Source organism: Syngnathus typhle, unplaced genomic scaffold (assembly GCF_033458585.1).
Source record: "Syngnathus typhle isolate RoL2023-S1 ecotype Sweden unplaced genomic scaffold, RoL_Styp_1.0 HiC_scaffold_278, whole genome shotgun sequence".
Lineage (NCBI taxonomy): Eukaryota > Metazoa > Chordata > Actinopteri > Syngnathiformes > Syngnathidae > Syngnathus > Syngnathus typhle.
The window spans coordinates 35,001-50,000 of NW_026872182.1; positions in this window are offsets into that span (position 1 = coordinate 35,001).

The window sequence follows — 15,000 nt, forward strand, 5'->3', positions numbered from 1 at the left end:
CCTCCCCTTAGTATAACTTAATCTCCGGAGAATGACAGCGGGCGCGCCTAAGAGGCTGGTCCGGGGACCAGGCACTCTCCCCGGACAACAAAGCACGTCCCCCTCCTGAGTGGACAAAAAAAATCCACTCCTGGTACCTAGAATTTTCTCCAGCGGCGGGCTGGGAGTCTAATCTTTCTCCTGGCCGAGAAAAGAGCACTCTCCCCGGACAACAAAGCACGTCCCCCTCCTGAGTGGACAAAAAAAATCCACTCCTGGTACCTAGAATTTTCTCCAGCGGCGGGCTGGGAGTCTAATCTTTCTCCTGGCCGAGAAAAGAGCACTCTCCCCGGACAACAAAGCACGTCCCCCTCCTGAGTGGACAAAAAAAATCCACTCCTGGTACCTAAGATTTTCTCCAGCGGCGGGCTGGGAGTCTAATCTTTCTCCTGGCCGAGAAAAGAGCACTTTCCCCCGGACAACAAAGCACGTCCCCCTCCTGAGTGGACAAAAAAAATCCACTCCTGGTACCTAGAATTTTCTCCAGCGGCGGGCTGGGAGTCTAATCTTTCTCCTGGCCGAGAAAAGAGCACTTTCCCCCGGACACCAAACCAGCCAACGTCCCCCTCCTGAGTGGACAAAAAAATCCACTCCTGGTACCTAAATTTTCTCCAGCGGCGGGCTTGGGACGAAAATCAATCTTCCTCCCGAAATTAAACCACTATTGGCGGACGCCAGCCCCAAGCGCCAGCCCCGACCGCCACCCCCCGACCGCCACAAGGCGACCGCCACAAGGCGACCGCCACAAGGCGACCGCCACCGGCCCCAAGCGCCAGCCCCGACCGCCACCCCCCGACCGCCACAAGGCGACCGCCACAAGGCGACCGCCACAAGGCGACCGCCACAAGGCGACCGCCACAAGGCGACCGCCACTGGCCCCAAGCGCCAGCCCCGACCGCCACCCCCCGACCGCCACAAGGCGACCGCCACAAGGCGACCGCCACAAGGCGACCGCCACAAGGCGACCGCCACAAGGCGACCGCCACAAGGCGACCGCCACCGGCCCCAAGCGCCAGCCCCGACCGCCACCCCCCGACCGCCACAAGGCGACCGCCACAAGGCGACCGCCACAAGGCGACCGCCACAAGGCGACCGCCACAAGGCGACCGCCACCGGCCCCAAGCGCCAGCCCCGACCGCCACCCCCCGACCGCCACAAGGCGACCGCCACAAGGCGACCGCCACAAGGCGACCGCCACAAGGCGACCGCCACAAGGCGACCGCCACTGGCCCCAAGCGCCAGCCCCGACCGCCACCCCCCGACCGCCACAAGGCGACCGCCACAAGGCGACCGCCACAAGGCGACCGCCACAAGGCGACCGCCACAAGGCGACCGCCACAAGGCGACCGCCACTGGCCCCAAGCGCCAGCCCCGACCGCCACCCCCCGACCGCCACAAGGCGACCGCCACAAGGCGACCGCCACCGGCCCCAAGCGCCAGCCCCGACCGCCACCCCCCGACCGCCACAAGGCGACCGCCACAAGGCGTTAGTGGCCGCGCCCGGTACTTTACTGGACCCTATTTGGCCCGCGGACCGGCCGGCGTCGCTTCCTTGAATGCTTAGCCGCCTTTCGAGCTGCCATGCCGGGCTTGAGTTAGTGGTTTGCGCCCGGTACTCTACGTTAAAAGTCAGGCGGAACGGCTCTGAAGCTCCAGACGGTGCTTCCTTGAATGCTTAGCCGCCTTTCGAGCTGCCATGCCGGGCTTGAGTTAGTGGTTTGCGCCCGGTACTCTACGTTAAAAGTCAGGCGGAACGGCTCTGAAGCTCCAGACGGTGCTTCCTTGAATGCTTAGCCGCCTTTCGAGCTGCCATGCCGGGCTTGAGTTAGTGGTTTGCGCCCGGTACTCTACGTTAAAAGTCAGGCGGAACGGCTCTGAAGCTCCAGACGGTGCTTCCTTGAATGCTTAGCCGCCTTTCGAGCTGCCATGCCGGGCTTGAGTTAGTGGTTTGCGCCCGGTACTCTACGTTAAAAGTCAGGCGGAACGGCTCTGAAGCTCCAGACGGTGCTTCCTTGAATGCTTAGCCGCCTTTCGAGCTGCCATGCCGGGCTTGAGTTAGTGGTTTGCGCCCGGTACTCTACGTTAAAAGTCAGGCGGAACGGCTCTGAAGCTCCAGACGGTGCTTCCTTGAATGCTTAGCCGCCTTTCGAGCTGCCATGCCGGGCTTGAGTTAGTGGTTTGCGCCCGGTACTCTACGTTAAAAGTCAGGCGGAACGGCTCTGAAGCTCCAGACGGTGCTTCCTTGAATGCTTAGCCGCCTTTCGAGCTGCCATGCCGGGCTTGAGTTAGTGGTTTGCGCCCGGTACTCTACGTTAAAAGTCAGGCGGAACGGCTCTGAAGCTCCAGACGGTGCTTCCTTGAATGCTTAGCCGCCTTTCGAGCTGCCATGCCGGGCTTGAGTTAGTGGTTTGCGCCCGGTACTCTACGTTAAAAGTCAGGCGGAACGGCTCTGAAGCTCCAGACGGTGCTTCCTTGAATGCTTAGCCGCCTTTCGAGCTGCCATGCCGGGCTTGAGTTAGTGGTTTGCGCCCGGTACTCTACGTTAAAAGTCAGGCGGAACGGCTCTGAAGCTCCAGACGGTGCTTCCTTGAATGCTTAGCCGCCTTTCGAGCTGCCATGCCGGGCTTGAGTTAGTGGTTTGCGCCCGGTACTCTACGTTAAAAGTCAGGCGGAACGGCTCTGAAGCTCCAGACGGTGCTTCCTTGAATGCTTAGCCGCCTTTCGAGCTGCCATGCCGGGCTTGAGTTAGTGGTTTGCGCCCGGTACTCTACGTTAAAAGTCAGGCGGAACGGCTCTGAAGCTCCAGACGGTGCTTCCTTGAATGCTTAGCCGCCTTTCGAGCTGCCATGCCGGGCTTGAGTTAGTGGTTTGCGCCCGGTACTCTACGTTAAAAGTCAGGCGGAACGGCTCTGAAGCTCCAGACGGTGCTTCCTTGAATGCTTAGCCGCCTTTCGAGCTGCCATGCCGGGCTTGAGTTAGTGGTTTGCGCCCGGTACTCTACGTTAAAAGTCAGGCGGAACGGCTCTGAAGCTCCAGACGGTGCTTCCTTGAATGCTTAGCCGCCTTTCGAGCTGCCATGCCGGGCTTGAGTTAGTGGTTTGCGCCCGGTACTCTACGTTAAAAGTCAGGCGGAACGGCTCTGAAGCTCCAGACGGTGCTTCCTTGAATGCTTAGCCGCCTTTCGAGCTCTCCTGCCCGGCGTGGGTTTCGCGTCCGCGCCCGGTACATTATGGAAGCCAAAAAAAAAAAAATTCTGAGTGGGACCGGCCTGGGGGGCTTCCTTGAAAGCCCATCCGCCCTCCGAGCTCTCCCACCGGTCGTGGGTTGGCGTCCGCCACTGCTCAAAGCGAACTTCAAATTATCTGCTTAATAATGTGGAACACCATTCTTAAGTAGTTTTTCCTTAATTTGGGCTCAACTGGCCGGTAATGATCCCCGGTGTCTGAGATTGATCTCAGTGATCCAAAGAGCCCTGACACGTAATACCATCCATGAGTTTAATTGAAAAACAAAAAATGTAATCTTTATGACACATAAATACAATTTGCATAATAATTTGGAACACAGTGTAGACTTCCAGCGGACCGCGCGCGGCTCGGCTGACGGCGCAGCGCGATCTGGTACCGCTGCGCGGGACGAAACACGCCCCGTGCAGAGTTCCAGGCGGCCGGGAAGACATTTAAGCGCTGCCGCTGCAGCTGCGGCGGGGATTTGCCGTCCTCCGGTGGACACGACGAGTAAATACACCAGCAATCGCACTTACACCGTGTTCCAAATTATTATGCAAGTGACATTTATCTCAGATTTTCCTAAATAGTCGATGCAAAATGAGTCAGCATAATTTTCAAGTCATCAACCATTATTTTGATGAATTCTAATTTTATTGAACAAACCTCCGAATGATCACAGAATTTTTAAAAAATAAAAAACTTAAAATGCACTGTTCCACATTATTACGCACAACAGAGTTTTATAACATTTTATAGGTTTTTATGAACTGAAATGCCCATCTTAAGAATTTACAGCATTAGGAGGTCATATTTACTGAAATCAAAAGCTATTTCAAAGAAAAGACAAACAAGTTACATTTTAACATAGGACCCTTTATTTCAATAAAAAACAAAGTTACATTTTAACATAGGACCCTTTGTTCAACAGCAGCTTCACGATTCTTCCATCCACTGAACTTGTGAGTTTTTGTACAGTTTCTGGTTGAATTTCTTGGCAGGATCTAAGAATAGCCTGCCAGAGCTGCTCTTTGGAATTGAACTGCCTCCCACCTTCGTAGATTTTCTGCTTGACGATGCTCCACAAGTTTTCAATAGGATTGAGGTCAGGGGAGCATGGGGGCCACACCATCAGTTTCTCTCCCTTTATTCCCATAGATGCCAAAGACGTTGACGTATTTCTTGCAGCATGAGACGGTGCATTGTCATGCATGAAGATGATCTTTTGACGGAAAGCACGGTTCTTCCTGTTGTACCATGGACAGAAGTGTTGAGTCAGAAATTCCACGTAGTTAACAGACGTAATTTTGACGCCTTCAGGGACCCTAAAGGGGCCAAGCAGCTCTCTCCCCATGATTCCGGCCCAAAACATCACTCCGCCACCTCCCTGCTGACGCCGCAGCCTTGTTGGGCTATCGTGGCCGTCCACCAACCATCCACGACTCCATCCATCTGTAAAGTCAAGTCAAATCAAGTTTATTTGTATAGCCCTAAATCACAAGCAGTCTCAAAGGGCTTCACATAGACAGAAATTGACAATTATTCTCAAAGCATCCCCTGAGCTCTCAAAAGTGCAAGGAAAAACTTAAAAAACCCTACCTGGCCCATCCAAGGTGGCACGGCACTCGTCGGTGAACAGGACTGTCTGAAAATTTGTCTTCATGTAAGTCTGGGCCCACTGCAGCCGTTTCTGCTTGTTCGCGTTGTTCAGGGGTGGCCGAATGGAGGGTTTCCGCACAACTGCAAGCCTCTGGAGGATCCTGCACCTCGTCGTTCGTGGGACTTCACTGGCACCAGCAGCGTCGAATATTTGTTTGCTCGTCTTTAGTGGCATGCTTGCAGCCGCCCTCTTGATTCGATTTGTTTGTCTTGCAGAAACCTTCCTTGTCGTGCCTTTGTCTGCACGAACGCGCGTTTGCTCCGAATCAGCGACGAATTTCTTCAAAGTTCGATGGTCGCGCTTAAGCTTTCGTGCAATATCGAATGTCTGCATACCTTGTCCAAGGCATCGAACGATTTCACGCTTCTCGACAGCAGAGAGATCCTTTTTCCTCCCCATGGTTGAACGAAATGGCCGAACGCTTAAAAACGCGGAACTTAAATAGACTTGTTAATTACTACAATTGCGCTCACCTGGCAGACTACCATGGACTGTACCATGACTGAGGGTGATTTCAGTACTTGAAAAACAAAAAATGTAATCTTTATGACACTTAAATACATTTTGCATAATAATTTGGAACACGGGACCGTGTTCCAAATTATTATGCAAAGGATATTTATCTCAGATTTTCCTAAATAGCTTCCTTGAAATGTTACCCGGCTTTTGAGCTCTCCTGCCGGGCGTGGGTTTGCGTCAGCGCCCGGTAACATTATGGAAGCTAAAAGAAAGAAAAAAGAAACAAATCTAAGTGCGATTGCTGGTGTCTAAATACATTTTGCATAATAATTTGGAACACGGGACCGTGTTCCAAATTATTATGCAAGTGATATTTATCTCAGATTTTCCTAAATAGCTTTACTCGTCGTGTCCACCGGAGGGAGGCAACTCCCCGCCGCAGCTGCAGAGGCAGCTTTGAACAGTCATCCCGGCCTAGTGGAGGTCTGCGCAGGGGGGGTCTTCCTTGAAATGTTACCCGGCTTTTGAGCTCTCCTGTCCGGCGTGGGTTTGCGTCAGCGGCCGGTGTCATTTACTCGTCGTGCCGACCGGAGGGAGGCCACTCCCCGCCGCAGCTGAACAGTCATCCCGGCCTAGTGGAGGTCTGCGCAGGGGGGGTCTTCCTTGAAATGTTACCCGGCTTTTGAGCTCTCCTGCCGGGCGTGGGTTTGCGTCAGCGCCCGGTAACATTATGGAAGCTAAAAGAAAGAAAAAAGAAACAAATCTAAGAGCAAGTGCTGGTGTATTTACTCGTCGTGTCCACCGGAGGGAGGCAACTCCCGCCGCAGCTGCAGAGGCAGCTTTGAAAAGTCATCCCGGCCTAGTGGAGGTCTGCGCAGGGGGGGTCTTCCTTGAAATGTTACCCGGCTTTTGAGCTCTCCTGTCCGGCGTGGGTTTGCGTCAGCGGCCGGTGTCATTTACTCGTCGTGCCGACCGGAGGGAGGCCACTCCCCGCCGCAGCTGAACAGTCATCCCGGCCTAGTGGAGGTCTGCGCAGGGGGGGTCTTCCTTGAAATGTTACCCGGCTTTTGAGCTCTCCTGCCGGGCGTGGGTTTGCGTCAGCGCCCGGTAACATTATGGAAGCTAAAAGAAAGAAAAAAGAAACAAATCTAAGTGCGATTGCTGGTGTCTAAATACATTTTGCATAATAATTTGGAACACGGGACCGTGTTCCAAATTATTATGCAAGTGATATTTATCTCAGATTTTCCTAAATAGCTTTACTCGTCGTGCCGACCGGAGGGAGGCCACTCCCCGCCGCAGCTGAACAGTCATCCCGGCCTAGTGGAGGTCTGCGCAGGGGGGGTCTTCCTTGAAATGTTACCCGGCTTTTGAGCTCTCCTGTCCGGCGTGGGTTTGCGTCAGCGGCCGGTGTCATTTACTCGTCGTGCCGACCGGAGGGAGGCCACTCCCCGCCACAGCTGAACAGTCATCCCGGCCTAGTGGAGGTCTGCGCAGGGGGGGTCTTCCTTGAAATGTTACCCGGCTTTTGAGCTCTCCTGTCCGGCGTGGGTTTGCGTCAGCGGCCGGTGTCATTTACTCGTCGTGCCGACCGGAGGGAGGCCACTCCCCGCCACAGCTGAACAGTCATCCCGGCCTAGTGGAGGTCTGCGCAGGGGGGGTCTTCCTTGAAATGTTACCCGGCTTTTGAGCTCTCCTGTCCGGCGTGGGTTTGCGTCAGCGGCCGGTGTCATTTACTCGTCGTGCCGACCGGAGGGAGGCCACTCCCCGCCACAGCTGAACAGTCATCCCGGCCTAGTGGAGGTCTGCGCAGGGGGGGTCTTCCTTGAAATGTTACCCGGCTTTTGAGCTCTCCTGTCCGGCGTGGGTTTGCGTCAGCGGCCGGTGTCATTTACTCGTCGTGCCGACCGGAGGGAGGCCACTCCCCGCCGCAGCTGAACAGTCATCCCGGCCTAGTGGAGGTCTGCGCAGGGGGGGTCTTCCTTGAAATGTTACCCGGCTTTTGAGCTCTCCTGTCCGGCGTGGGTTTGCGTCAGCGGCCGGTGTCATTTACTCGTCGTGCCGACCGGAGGGAGGCCACTCCCCGCCACAGCTGAACAGTCATCCCGGCCTAGTGGAGGTCTGCGCAGGGGGGGTCTTCCTTGAAATGTTACCCGGCTTTTGAGCTCTCCTGTCCGGCGTGGGTTTGCGTCAGCGGCCGGTGTCATTTACTCGTCGTGCCGACCGGAGGGAGGCCACTCCCCGCCACAGCTGAACAGTCATCCCGGCCTAGTGGAGGTCTGCGCAGGGGGGGTCTTCCTTGAAATGTTACCCGGCTTTTGAGCTCTCCTGTCCGGCGTGGGTTTGCGTCAGCGGCCGGTGTCATTTACTCGTCGTGCCGACCGGAGGGAGGCCACTCCCCGCCACAGCTGAACAGTCATCCCGGCCTAGTGGAGGTCTGCGCAGGGGGGGTCTTCCTTGAAATGTTACCCGGCTTTTGAGCTCTCCTGTCCGGCGTGGGTTTGCGTCAGCGGCCGGTGTCATTTACTCGTCGTGTCCACCGGAGGGAGGCCACTCCCCGCCGCAGCTGCAGCGGCAGCTTTGAAACGTCATCCCGGCCCCCTGGAACTGTGCGCGGGGGGGGCGATGCGTCCCGTGCGAGGTACCAGGTCGCGCTGCGCCGTCTGCCTGGCCGCTTTGGGCCCGCTGGAAGTCTATTAAAGCTCCGCGATCTCCGCCTCGGTGCTTAAAAAGCGTCCATCCGCTCTCCTGGAGCTTCTTTCGGTCATCTCGTCCGCGTGCACGGCCTGCCGGTGGCACCGGCTGGAGCTCCGCAAAAAGCTCCATTTCTGTTAAAAATGCTTAGCCGCCTCCCTGGAAGCCTAATCGGGCATAAAAAGCTAGGCGGAACGGCCCCAAAGCTCCACACGGAAGTCCCAAAAAAGCTCCATGATTGGTCAATAATGCTTAGCCGCCTCCCTGGAAGCCTAATCGGGCATAAAAAGCTAGGCGGAACGGCCCCAAAGCTCCACACGGAAGTCCCAAAAAAGCTCCATGATTGGTCAATAATGCTTAGCCGCCTCCCTGGAAGCCTAATCGGGCATAAAAAGCTAGGCGGAACGGCCCCAAAGCTCCACACGGAAGTCCCAAAAAAGCTCCATGATTGGTCAATAATGCTTAGCCGCCTCCCTGGAAGCCTAATCGGGCATAAAAAGCTAGGCGGAACGGCCCCAAAGCTCCACACGGAAGTCCCAAAAAAGCTCCATGATTGGTCAATAATGCTTAGCCGCCTCCCTGGAAGCCTAATCGGGCATAAAAAGCTAGGCGGAACGGCCCCAAAGCTCCACACGGAAGTCCCAAAAAAGCTCCATGATTGGTCAATAATGCTTAGCCGCCTCCCTGGAAGCCTAATCGGGCATAAAAAGCTAGGCGGAACGGCCCCAAAGCTCCACACGGAAGTCCCAAAAAAGCTCCATGATTGGTCAATAATGCTTAGCCGCCTCCCTGGAAGCCTAATCGGGCATAAAAAGTTAGGCGGAACGGCTCCAAAGCTCCACACGGAAGTCCCAAAAAAGCTCCATGATTGGTCAATAATGCTTAGCCGCCTCCCTGGAAGCCTAATCGGGCATAAAAAGTTAGGCGGAACGGCCCCAAAGCTCCACACGGAAGTCCCAAAAAAGCTCCATGATTGGTCAATAATGCTTAGCCGCCTCCCTGGAAGCCTAATCGGGCATAAAAAGTTAGGCGGAACGGCCCCAAAGCTCCACACGGAAGTCCGAAAAAAGCTCAAAAATTTTCTAAGTGCCAACGGCTCATTCGCCGTAATGTGTCCGCTCCGCGCTGGTTCCCCGGTCGGTCCGCGAATAGCGCAAAATCAGCCTCACGGAAGTTCGAAAAAAGCTCAAAAATTTTCTAAGTGCCAACGGCTCATTCGCCGTAATGTGTCCGCTCCGCGCTGGTTCCCCGGTCGGCCGCGAATAGCGCAAAATCAGCCTCACGGAAGTTCGAAAAAAGCTCAAAAATTTTCTAAGTGCCAACGGCTCATTCGCCGTAATGTGTCCGCTCCGCGCTGGTTCCCCGGTCGGCCGCGAATAGCGCAAAAATCAGCCTAAGTGCAGTACCAACCTTGGCGTGTTGGTGCGCCAGAGTACGATGAGTTGGTCCCCCTAGTCACTGTACTCATTACCTTTACCCCCTAATCGCAAAATATAGTCAGAACGTATATGCAGAAGACTATTTTTTTCTTTTTTAAAATTTTCTAAGTGCCAGCGGATGCTGGCACACGAACTGTCCGAGCTACGACGGTTCTCCGGTCGGACAGCGAGGGTGAAAAAGCGGTCCTAAAATCACCGAGGGCTGCCGCACAAGTTGTCCGAGTGGCGACGGTTCCCCGGTCGGCCACGAATGTCGAAAATTCGGCCTCTCCACCACGGAGGTCGGTGAGAATTTCAGAATATTTTCTAAGTGCCAACGGCTCTTGCGCCGTAAAGTGTCCGCTTTGCCTGGTTCCCTCGGTCGGCCACAAATAGCGAAAAATCAGCCTCTCCTTCTGGAGCTCGCCTAAGTGCCAACGGCTCTTGCGCCGTAATGTGTCCGCTTTGTCTGGTTCCCTCGGTCGGCCACAAACGGCGAAAAATCAGCCTCTCCTTCTGGAGCTCGTGCCAACTTTGGCGAATATTTTCTAAGTGCCAACGGCTCTTGCGCCGTAAAGTGTCCGCTTTGCCTGGTTCCCTCGGTCGGCCACAAATAGCGAAAAATCAGCCTCTCCTTCTGGAGCTCGCCTAAGTGCCAACGGCTCTTGCGCCGTAATGTGTCCGCTTTGTCTGGTTCCCTCGGTCGGCCACAAACGGCGAAAAATCAGCCTCTCCTTCTGGAGCTCGTGCCAACTTTGGCGAATATTTTCTAAGTGCCAACGGCTCTTGCGCCGTAAAGTGTCCGCTTTGCCTGGTTCCCTCGGTCGGCCACAAATAGCGAAAAATCAGCCTCTCCTTCTGGAGCTCGCCTAAGTGCCAACGGCTCTTGCGCCGTAATGTGTCCGCTTTGTCTGGTTCCCTCGGTCGGCCACAAACGGCGAAAAATCAGCCTCTCCTTCTGGAGCTCGTGCCAACTTTGGCGAATATTTTCTAAGTGCCAACGGCTCTTGCGCCGTAAAGTGTCCGCTTTGCCTGGTTCCCTCGGTCGGCCACAAATAGCGAAAAATCAGCCTCTCCTTCTGGAGCTCGCCTAAGTGCCAACGGCTCTTGCGCCGTAATGTGTCCGCTTTGTCTGGTTCCCTCGGTCGGCCACAAACGGCGAAAAATCAGCCTCTCATTCTGGAGCTCGTGCCAACTTTGGCGAATATTTTCTAAGTGCCAACGGCTCTTGCGCCGTAATGTGTCCGCTTTGCCTGGTTCCCTCGGTCGGCCACAAATAGCGAAAAAATCAGCCTCTCCTTCTGGAGCTCGCCTAAGTGCCAACGGCTCTTGCGCCGTAATGTGTCCGCTTTGCCTGGTTCCCTCGGTCGGCCACAAACGGCGAAAAATCAGCCTCTCCTTCTGGAGCTCGTGCCAACTTTGGCGAATATTTTCTAAGTGCCAACGGCTCTTGCGCCGTAATGTGTCCGCTTTGCCTGGTTCCCTCGGTCGGCCACAAATAGCGAAAAAATCAGCCTCTCCTTCTGGAGCTCGCCTAAGTGCCAACGGCTCTTGCGCCGTAATGTGTCCGCTTTGCCTGGTTCCCTCGGTCGGCCACAAACGGCGAAAAATCAGCCTCTCCTTCTGGAGCTCGTGCCAACTTTGGCGAATATTTTCTAAGTGCCAACGGCTCTTGCGCCGTAATGTGTCCGCTTTGCCTGGTTCCCTCGGTCGGCCACAAATAGCGAAAAAATCAGCCTCTCCTTCTGGAGCTCGCCTAAGTGCCAACGGCTCTTGCGCCGTAATGTGTCCGCTTTGCCTGGTTCCCTCGGTCGGCCACAAATAGCGAAAAAATCAGCCTCTCCTTCTGGAGCTCGCCTAAGTGCCAACGGCTCTTGCGCCGTAATGTGTCCGCTTTGCCTGGTTCCCTCGGTCGGCCACAAACGGCGAAAAATCAGCCTCTCCTTCTGGAGCTCGTGCCAACTTTGGCGAATATTTTCTAAGTGCCAACGGCTCTTGCGCCGTAATGTGTCCGCTTTGCCTGGTTCCCTCGGTCGGCCACAAATAGCGAAAAAATCAGCCTCTCCTTCTGGAGCTCGCCTAAGTGCCAACGGCTCTTGCGCCGTAATGTGTCCGCTTTGCCTGGTTCCCTCGGTCGGCCACAAACGGCGAAAAATCAGCCTCTCCTTCTGGAGCTCGTGCCAACTTTGGCGAATATTTTCTAAGTGCCAACGGCTCTTGCGCCGTAATGTGTCCGCTTTGCCTGGTTCCCTCGGTCGGCCACAAATAGCGAAAAAATCAGCCTCTCCTTCTGGAGCTCGCCTAAGTGCCAACGGCTCTTGCGCCGTAATGTGTCCGCTTTGCCTGGTTCCCTCGGTCGGCCACAAACGGCGAAAAATCAGCCTCTCCTTCTGGAGCTCGCCTAAGTGCCAACGGCTCTTGCGCCGTAATGTGTCCGCTTTGTCTGGTTCCCTCGGTCGGCCACAAATAGCGAAAAATCAGCCTCTCCTTCTGGAGCTCGCGCAAGTGCCAACGGCTCTTGCGCCGTAATGTGTCCGCTTTGCCTGGTTCCCTCGGTCGGCCACGAACGGCGAAAAATCAGCCTCTCCTTCTGGAGCTCGCCTAAGTGCCAACGGCTCTTGCGCCGTAATGTGTCCGCTTTGCCTGGTTCCCTCGGTCGGCCACAAACGGCGAAAAATCAGCCTCTCCTTCTGGAGCTCGCCTAAGTGCCAACGGCTCTTGCGCCGTAATGTGTCCGCTTTGCCTGGTTCCCTCGGTCGGCCACAAACGGCGAAAAATCAGCCTCTCCTTCTGGAGCTCGCCTAAGTGCCAACGGCTCTTGCGCCGTAATGTGTCCGCTTTGCCTGGTTCCCTCGGTCGGCCACAAATAGCGAAAAACCAGCCTCTCCTTCTGGAGCTCGCCTAAGTGCCAACGGCTCTTGCGCCGTAATGTGTCCGCTTTGCCTGGTTCCCTCGGTCGGCCACAAACGGCGAAAAATCAGCCTCTCCTTCTGGAGCTCGCCTAAGTGCCAACGGCTCTTGCGCCGTAATGTGTCCGCTTTGCCTGGTTCCCTCGGTCGGCCACAAATAGCGAAAAATCAGCCTCTCCTTCTGGAGCTCGCGCAAGTGCCAACGGCTCTTGCGCCGTAAAGTGTCCGCTTTGTCTGGTTCCCTCGGTCGGCCACAAATAGCGAAAAATCAGCCTCTCCTTCTGGAGCTCGCCTAAGTGCCAACGGCTCTTGCGCCGTAATGTGTCCGCTTTGCCTGGTTCCCTCGGTCGGCCACAAATAGCGAAAAATCAGCCTCTCCTTCTGGAGCTCGCCTAAGTGCCAACGGCTCTTGCGCCGTAATGTGTCCGCTTTGCCTGGTTCCCTCGGTCGGCCACAAATAGCGAAAAATCAGCCTCTCCTTCTGGAGCTCGCCTAAGTGCCAACGGCTCTTGCGCCGTAATGTGTCCGCTTTGCCTGGTTCCCTCGGTCGGCCACAAATAGCGAAAAACCAGCCTCTCCTTCTGGAGCTCGCCTAAGTGCCAACGGCTCTTGCGCCGTAATGTGTCCGCTTTGCCTGGTTCCCTCGGTCGGCCACAAATAGCGAAAAATCAGCCTCTCCTTCTGGAGCTCGCGCCAACTTTGGCGAATATTTTCTAAGTGCCAACGGCTCTTGCGCCGTAAAGTGTCCGCTTTGTCTGGTTCCCTCGGTCGGCCACAAATAGCGAAAAATCAGCCTCTCCTTCTGGAGCTCGCGCAAGTGCCAACGGCTCTTGCGCCGTAAAGTGTCCGCTTTGTCTGGTTCCCTCGGTCGGCCACAAATAGCGAAAAATCAGCCTCTCCTTCTGGAGCTCGTGCCAACTTTGGCGAATATTTTCTAAGTGCCAACGGCTCTTGCGCCGTAATGTGTCCGCTTTGTCTGGTTCCCTCGGTCGGCCACAAATAGCGAAAAATCAGCCTCTCCTTCTGGAGCTCGTGCCAACTTTGGCGAATATTTTCTAAGTGCCAACGGCTCTTGCGCCGTAAAGTGTCCGCTTTGCCTGGTTCCCTCGGTCGGCCACAAATAGCGAAAAATCAGCCTCTCCTTCTGGAGCTCGCGCCAACTTTGTCAAAAAATTTCTAAGTGCCAACGGCTCTTGCGCCGTAAAGTGTCCGCTTTGCCTGGTTCCCTCGGTCGGCCACAAATAGCGAAAAATCAGCCTCTCCTTCTGGAGCTCGCGCCAACTTTGTCGAAAAATTTCTAAGTGCCAACGGCTCTTGCGCCGTAAAGTGTCCGCTTTGTCTGGTTCCCTCGGTCGGCCGCAAATAGCGAAAAATCAGCCTCTCGCCCGTCAGGTACCAGGCGTTGGGGTACCAGGGGTAAGTGCAGTACCAGCTTTGGTCTGTTGGTGCGCCAGAGTACGATGAGTTGGTCCCCCTAGTCACTGTACTCATTACCTTTACCCCCAAATCGCAAAATATAGTCAGAACGAGTGTGGGGAACACAAGTTTTGGCCCCGAGAACCAGGCGGCTGGTGTCTCTAGCGATGTGTTCCCCCCCAAAAAGTGTTCACATGCTCGGACAGCGAACCTAGGAGCTACCGCAAAGCACTCTGGAAGTGCAAGAGCGAAAAATTTTCTAAGTACAAAAACTCTCGAAAATTTTCAAAGTGTCACAGTGCTCGAAAATTTTCAAAGTGCTACATGCTTTCCATCCAAGGAAGGAATAGTGGAGGACCGGCCGCCTCCTTAAACACAAGCCGGCGGAACGACGGGGAGGACCGGCCGCCTCCTTAAACACAGGCCGGTGGAACGTTTGGCAGAATTCTTCTCGTGGAGGACCGGCCGCCTCCTTAAACACAAGCCGGCGGAACGACGGGGAGGACCGGCCGCCTCCTTAAACACAGGCCGGTGGAACGTTTGGCAGAATTCTTCTCGTGGAGGACCGGCCGCCTCCTTAAACACAGGCCGGTGGGAACGGTTGGCAGAATTGCGTGACGGCCGCCTGCTCCCGGCGTCCGCACGTGAACGAACACCCCCTCCCGGGGACGGCCGTCTGCTCCCGACCGCCGTCCTTCACCCCCTCACCTTCCGGACCCCCGTCTGCTCCCGGCGGGCCTCCGAGTACCCCCACCTTCTCCCGAACTGACCGACAGGCAATGAGACCCGCCTTGGTAGGGCCCCCACCGGCCCCGGCTCGCGCCGGCGTTGGGTGGACGGTTCCTCCCCACTTGCGGGTCGCTCTCCACGGAGGACCGGTCGCCTCACTAAACATAGGCCGGGCGAAAATCTGCGAATGTTATACATCCAAGGAGGGAGGACCGGCCGCCTCCTTAAACCACCGGCCGGGCGAAAATATGCGAATGTTATACATCCAAGGAGGGAGGACCGGTCGCCTCACTAAACATAGGCCGGGCGAAAATCTGCGAATGTTATACATCCAAGGAGGGAGGACCGGCCGCCTCCTTAAACCACCGGCCGGGCGAAAATCTGCGAATGTTATACATCCAAGAAAGGAAGGAAGGAGGGAACCGGCCGCCTCCTTAAACACAGGCCGG